General features: G+C 40.1%; 1 non-coding gene across 1 annotated transcript; it reads right to left on the minus strand.

Moving 5' to 3' along the window:
- Positions 1-4199: 4199 nt before the first annotated feature.
- LOC132061710 (small nucleolar RNA R71) lies at positions 4200-4304 on the minus strand. The gene has a single exon (XR_009416130.1). It is a non-coding gene; the product is annotated as a small nucleolar RNA R71 (small nucleolar RNA).
- Between the last annotated feature and the right edge of the window lie 3632 nt (positions 4305-7936).

Below are 7936 nucleotides of genomic sequence, written 5' to 3' on the forward strand. Positions count from 1 at the left end.
CGTAGGTAAAATATCAAATTAAACACTTGGTGACCATAACCCATCAACTAATTGCTAAATTAACTCAAGATTCACCCAATTTCGAAATTCAAGTAAAAACTCCCCAATTTTGATATAAACCCTAACTTTTTTATTTAAGGAATTCAACACTAATAATGGAAGATAATTGATTAACAACCTTAGATTCATCAAAATCTAGCATAAAATGCCATCAATTTCATATTAATAAGCCTAGATAGAACATTCATTCACTCCACTTTTATCTTCCATTACTAAGAATTTAATAAGGAAAGAGGAATCTATGATGATTAGGAACAAAGAATTAGTAAAGAGATTAGCAAGACTTACCACTAAGAGTTTTCTCCAATAATCTCTAAGAACAGTCCCCAAGAGCTCTAATTTCGAAATGAAAATAAATGATAGACTAAGGGCTCATTTAATACACATTTAATGAAATAACAGGCCTGATACCGCCATGGTGGTATCGAGGCCGCAACAGCTACACGGCACTAGCGCCCCCACATACCGCTGGGACTCGGCCTCGCTCGTTCTCACTGCCGCCCCGCCGGCCATATCGCTCGCAATGGGGCCGTGCCAATCGGGACCCGCACCGGTGCCGCCAATGCGAAACCAGTACCGTAAACCCAACTAATCTCTAAGTCTCAATCGAAATGTCGAACCACTCCCAAGGCCATCTGCTCACAAACCGCATACACAGATCCACATAAAAATACGCTATGAACGCATTCGTGGCCTCGAAATTTCCAACGGAGGTCTCGTTGACCGAGTCAACCCCCGATACCTCATTTTCAATTCCCTAACCCAAGTCTAAAAATGCATTCGAGTACATTAGGAACCGAACCAGATACATACACAAGTGCTAAATGACCATTCGGACCTCTCGGAATCGATAAATTTCTAAAAAGGGTCTGTAACCCATAAGTCAACTTTGAATCAACTCTTTTTCGCCTAAAGTCCATTTTTCACAAAAAGTCGCTCGAATCAAGTCTAGACACATCGGGAAGCGTGTCAACGGTCCTCTCAGGTCAAAATGAGCTAACCAAGCTCGAAAAAAGGCGTAAAGAGCTAAAAAGACTATAACGACCAAACGGGTCGTTACAACTAAATCGAGACTTAGAGAGATCGAGGGGCGTTTTTTTGGATATTTCTTGGGATTCATCTTTGGGGAAAGCTTCCTACTTTCCTTTTGTGTTATATCATCTTTATACTGAGGAATCTATGGTAGAAATTATGAGTTAGAGGGGGGATTTGGGTTATAAACCCTAAAATGATTTTTATGAGTTCCTTCAATCCAAATGAGTTTTGTTGAGTAACTTCTTGATGTCTAAACAACTAATCAATAGATAATTAGTTCCTAATCTCGAAATCTTTCTATTGCTCTAGAATCTTGACATGGAAATTTGACTGTTTTTCTCCAAAGTTGGGGGTTTTCATTTGTTGATAAAATTAACGTTGTTTGGATTGGATTAACATGAAATTTGGTATTTGGACTCTCTAGACTTTGGGTAGCTAGATTTTTCACTGAATTTCCTATTTTACCCTCGTGGACCCTTGTGGGCCCAAGGTCTCCTTTTTGGGTCATTTTTTATTTCGATGGTTTTTATGGCTTTAAGAGTATCATTAGCCTCGTAATCTAATGTTGTATAACATTTTGCTAGACTTTGATCGTTCGGAAGCTCTTTGAAAAGGGAAGGCTCTACCGGACTAGTTCATGGCACCTGCGCGGCTTCGAGGTAGGTTACGGTTTACTTATGCCTAGACTTCGATTAGCGAATCGTATATGTGTAGTAATGATTGACGGGGAAACCATGATAGGCCTTCAGGCATAGTGTGGAGTTGTATTCCGACCAGGTTGGTATTGTCAGCGGTTATGTCTGCTGGTCGCCATATTTGCGATTTCATTGTATTAATGTGACTCTCTCTGTTTCTTGATTTATCACTTATCTCATTGATCTTATGAAATGTGGAAGGGCTAATACTGATATCTCGGATTATGATTGCATTCATAGAAATTATTATGGCTCCTATATTTGTGTTATTGATGAGGTTGAAATACACATAGCATACATTCCATCTTCATGTGTTATTGACTTGTCATGATTGCATTTGAAATGATAATAAGTGAGAGAGTGGAGCCTCTGTGGTCTTTGTCGAAGAGCGTAAAACAGAGAGAGTTCCTGTGATTTGAGGTTACATACCAGAGTGGAAGAGAGTTCCCGTGATCGTGCTCGTGATCTGAGGTACTGATGTGCCGGAAATCGTGGCAATACTTCCATACTCTTTTTACGAGAAGTTTTACTTGTTTTTAGGCAAGTATGTGTTGTTTTGATGTGTTTTGACATGTTTCGTGTAACCGGTAGTTCGGGTTCAAGGAGTAGAAGTTACAGAAAAATTGCACTGAAGCTTGATTTTCACGGTCCGTAGAAAGTTTCACGGACCGTGTTTCTGGTCGTACAAAAGGTGGCAACATAACAGAATGTCGCAAAGGGATAGATGCCGAACCACGGACACTTATACGGACCGTACAATATTGTACAGGCCGTATAAGTAGATGTGACAATGTTGGAAGATGCTTCACGAGCAGGATTGTACGAGCCGTATAACATTATACCGACCGTGGAAGGCCAGTTCGTATTATTCTCTGAAGACGTTGGATGAAGGCCGTAGAAGTCTTGTACTGTCCGTGGAAAGTTGTACGGACCGTATAAGTACCGCCTGGGACTTAAGTGCAAATTCTGTAATTTTACGTTTTTGAAACCTGTAAATAGTCCATTGTAGGGTTTTAATTATTATAAGTTATCATATTTTGTCTCTTGACTTAGAACATTAAATACTCTCTAGTTTTTTAAGGTTCAAACATCAATTCAAGTATTATCAATTCCTCTTTTCTTCCAAAGTAAGCAATTATGAATTCTTCAATTTCTCGTTTCTTGTTCTTTGTCATGAGTAGCTAATTTCCCTTACTAGGGTTGTGAACCCAATTGATGGGTGTCTTGTGATTGGGTTTGGATTGATATACATATAATGGATTATTAGGTTTATTTATTCTTCATTCTTCATTCGTAATTAATGGTTGCAAACATTGATTAAAGCCACAAACCTTGATTTATTTGGGAAAATAATTAGGATTGGTAAGAATAAATAACAAGGACTCAAAGCTTTAAATTTGTTTAATAAATTCACTAGGAATAAGAAGAATTTACTTGGCATGATTAATCGTTCTTCATAGTTACTTTCTTATATTTGGAAAAATCATAGAAAGAGATAATCTTTATTTATTGGGAAATAGTAGAGATTCATATAGAGATTAAGTGCATTCATATAATGATCCATTAGAAGTATATCAAGATCAATACCCATGATCATACACTCTATCTAAAGGGGACACAACCTTAGTTTCTTTTACTATAAATTACCACCAAAACAAGTAGTTAGCAATTAGTCACTAAAAACCCAACTTTTACCGAAATCATCGGATTAAGACATTAGACCTAAAAATAGCATCCTACGATTTTAGTAACATTTTCACACCATATTCCCTGTGGGATTCGACCCCAACCTTGTTGGGTTACTATATTTGACAACGTCCGCGTTATACCATTAATAGGTGCAATTTGAGCGTATCGAATTTTGGCGCCATTGCCGGGGAATACGGTTTTGAAATTACTAAATAATGTTTGCTTTATTGAAGTCTTTTGCTTATTCCATCACACCTTGTTTGCTACTTCCGTGTAAACCAAAGAACATGAATCGAACCGCAAAAAAATCAACGTGGCCGGGTAACTGTGGGAATTGGTTGAACTATCGTGCGAATGAATTAGATGATGAGAATGTTTTCGCCGATCTTGTTCCGTAGAGGACTATGCATCCGAAGTATTGTTCCAAATTTCGAGTTGAGCCGCTACCGTGAAAATTGACTCCTCTTTATACCATTGTCGAAGTTGAGGGATACTTTCGAACTCTACAGAATGACCCTCAACGTCATTTGCGTAATTTTGTGGATGTGTGTGCTAATCACATCGAGAACAACGTTCCACAAGATTCTATTCGGTTGAGGTTATTCAAATATTCCTTAGCCGGGAGAGGCAAGAACATGGTTTGAGAAGTCGCCTCGAAATTTGATTACTTCACGCGCAGAGATGGCCGTTTCTCACAAATGGTATCCCCCAGTTAAGGCTGAAATTAGTGACAAGATCTATGAATTTAAGCAACAATCGGGGAACAACTATATGAAGCCTCGGGAGAGATTTAAGGAGTATTTACAAGAGCCCAAATCATGGTTTTCCTGATCACATACTAATGGAGAAGTTCTACCGAGGGCTAGATCCAAAGGATTGTTTTCGCCGCTAATAACACGCACTCGATGGTTATTTCATGAACAAATCTTATCGACGGGTGACCAACATACTTAACAAGCCGACGACTCATAATCGTGCTTGGCACTCAAACAATGCCGATGGTAACGTTTTGGTAGTGCTATGATCCGTAATATAGTAAAGGAGAATCAAGATACCAAAAGAAACATCGTTAACTTGCAACAAATATTTCCTTGCTAACGAAGAAGTTTGATGAGTCCCGCATCAAAAAGGTAAATGCTTGTGAGATGATACAAGCTTTTTACTAAAAGGGATGTACCATACTTAAGATGGTCCATTCCATGGGGGCCCCCTATGCAAATTGAAGATGCTAATTATGTTAATAACTCTCAAGGGGGCAAGACATTAACTACCAAGGTGGTTATCGCAGTCGAATCAATGAGACCCCGCAAGGTCAAGGTGCTTATAACAACTCTGGGAACTACAACAATAATTATGGTGGTGCGAACCAAGGGAGCTATAACAACAAGAACAATTTTGGGAACAAGAGTTCCAATCCTTATATACCTCCGAAAGGGCAACAAAAGAGCAAGGTAGTTCGAAGGTTGAATCAATGCTTGAGAAGATTCCTCGCAAATCATCCCAAGTCCGAGAGGACTTTATCTCAAGGATGACAGACAGCCGGGTTCCCATACCGCGCTATTCGAAACTTGAATCGCGTATGAGGATATTTCTAGAGAGCAAGACCCTCCAAAAAAAGGGAGGACTTCCGAGTGACACTATTCCAAATCCAAATAATGGGGGAGGCGGTGTAGACCGTGTGTTTGCCATCACTACTAGGAGTGGTAAAATACTCCAAGGGGCTGATAAGAAAGTAGTTGATCTTCGTACAATGATGAAGATGACGAGGTGAAAGGCCTCAAGCACCCATTATTGTTGATGAGAATCCCGCCGACAAGGTTGCCGATATTCCGTAGATAGTGAAGGATGCCGATAACACAAGCAAGGATCGTGGAAAGAGCTCTCCGCCCTTTGGCTACCAAATCTACACCGCCCTTTCCTCGAGGTTGGTAAAGAAGAGAGATGCTAAGTTTGAGAGTTTTATGATCAATTAAAGAAGCGGTATTCAAATTTTCCCATCTTGAAGTCGTCAAGGAGATGCCCGGTTTGCTAAATATTTGAAGGACCTCGTCGACTAAGAAGAAAATAGTTCAATATGAAACCGTAAGTTTGACTCACATTGTGAGTTCCATCATCTCAACTACTACTGTTTAGAAAAAGGGAGATCCTGGGGCGTTCACCATTCCTTGTTCTATTGGGCACCATGATTTTTCTCACGCTTTGTGTGATAATGGGGCGAGTATTAATTTGATGCCCCTTGCTATATACAAACAATCAGTTCGGGATGCCAAGGCCGACTACTGCGAGGTTACAATGGCCGATAGGTCTATCAAAAGACCTATCGGGGTGATTGATGATGTACTTATGCGGGTTGGTAATTTTCTTCGTTGCCCGCCGATTTTGTGATTCTTGACTCTGGCCGTTAATCTAGACATTCATATTATTGGGGAGACCTTTCCTTGCTACAAGGAGCATCTCTCGAATGGATTCGCAGAAAAAATAAAATCAAGTTCCGAGTCAACGATGAAGAAGTGACTTTTCAGTTAGCAAGGGGATGAAGTTACCAAGTGCTTACGAGAGCATTTCGCAATTGATTCGGTTGATGTTATTGATGAAGCTGCTGGAGTTCAAGATGGAAGAAGAAAGTTTGGGTGAAGCTCTAGCTAGTATTCTTGTTAACTTCGATGCCGAGGACACGGAAGGTTATGCAGACAAGAAATTCACTTGTTGGGTTGGGATCATATTCCTACCAACCAAAGAAGTTCGAATCTTGATCTAGAAAATAGAACAACTCCTCCAAGAAAGCCTTCGATCATTGAGCGACGAAGTTGGAGCTTAAAATGTACCCCATCACATCCGAAGTATGAGTTCCTTGGTCCTAATAATACATTGCTGATTGTTTCTACAATTTCATCGACCGAGGACAGATTTCGTCCTTTTGAGGTGTTGAGGAGTATAGACGTGCTATTAGTTGGACCATAGCATATTCGAGGTTTTCCATCCGGGGATCTGTGAGCACAAAATCCAGTTGGAGGAAAATAGCAAACCAAGTGTAGAGCATCAGAGGCGACTGAAAGAGAATATGCAAGAGGTAGTCAAGAAAGAGATCATCAAATGGTTGGATGCGGGAGTGGTTTACCCAATTTCTAATAGTAAATGGGTAAGCCCCGTCCAATGCGTTCCTAAGAAGGGCGGCATCACTGTGATGCCAAATGCAAAGAATGAGTTGATCCCAACTAGAACCATAACCGGATGGAGAGTTTGCATGGACTATCGCAAGCTCAACACAAACCCACATGCAAGACCATTTCCCCATGCCTTTTATTGATCAAATGCTTGATCTGGGCTAGCTGGCGTTGCTACTATTGTTTTTGATGGGTATTCGGGCTACAAATCGATCAACATTGCTTTAGAAGATCGCAGAGAAGACTACGTTTACTTGTCCTTACGGGACGTTTGCATTTAGCCGATGCCTTTTGGTTTGTGTAATGCACCACCCACTTTTCGAGGTGCATGATGTCAATCTTCTCTCGACACGGTAGAGGACTTCGAGATGTTCATGGACGACTTCTATGGGGATTCGTTGAAGATTGTCTGGGCCATTCGTCAAGTGCCGAAAAGATATGAGGAGACAAATCTCGTGCTAAATTGGGAGAAGTTCCATTTTATGGTGAAGAAAGGAATCGTCCTCAGTCACAAAATCTCTGAAAAGGGAATCGAGGTCGATCAAGCGAAAATTGATGTGATTGTAAAACTTTCACCACCTATCTCGGTCAAAGGTGTCCGAAGTTTCATGGGACATGCTAGGTTCTACAGGCGCTTCATCAAAGATTTCTCCAAGATTTCTAACCCAATATGCAAGCTTCTTGAAAAAGAGCCGAAGTTTGCTGTTATATCCCGTATTTTGTACATCGGGACAATCCGGGTTAACTACGATAAGTTAGGGGCAAGACTATTCCGGGATACGAAGTAGAAATTTTTGTTTGTTTTAAAAGTATAAGTGTGTATGACTTTATTGGCATGGAAATATTAAGGAAACATTTGGGGTCAAATTCTATTTTTGGAAAGTATTTAGTGGATGAAAAAAAAAAAGTGGCCATGTGGCCGGCCACCTCGGTGTGGGCCAAGGGCCACATGGATGGCTATAATATGTGATAAGAGATGACTAATAAGTCATCTTCCTCACTTCAACACTTAGTAGAAAAATCAAGAAGCTTGGAGAAAAAAGGGGCAAGGCATTCGGCCATAGCTTGCAAATTCAAGACCAAGATTTAGCCATCAAAAAATTTGTTTCTTCTAGAAAAACAACTAATTGAAGGGTCCTCGTTAACGTGGAGTTGTTGTTTGAAGCAATAGACTGCTCGTTTTCATTATTCACCACCTTAGGCAAGTTGTAAAGTTGTGAAGAAAGGTAAGTTTTAGTCTTGTTTTTATGTGTTATGAACTGCTTATGTACGTCGTAGTAAGAAAATAAAGGA

This window comes from Lycium ferocissimum, chromosome 6 (genome assembly GCF_029784015.1).
Source record: "Lycium ferocissimum isolate CSIRO_LF1 chromosome 6, AGI_CSIRO_Lferr_CH_V1, whole genome shotgun sequence".
NCBI lineage: Eukaryota > Viridiplantae > Streptophyta > Magnoliopsida > Solanales > Solanaceae > Lycium > Lycium ferocissimum.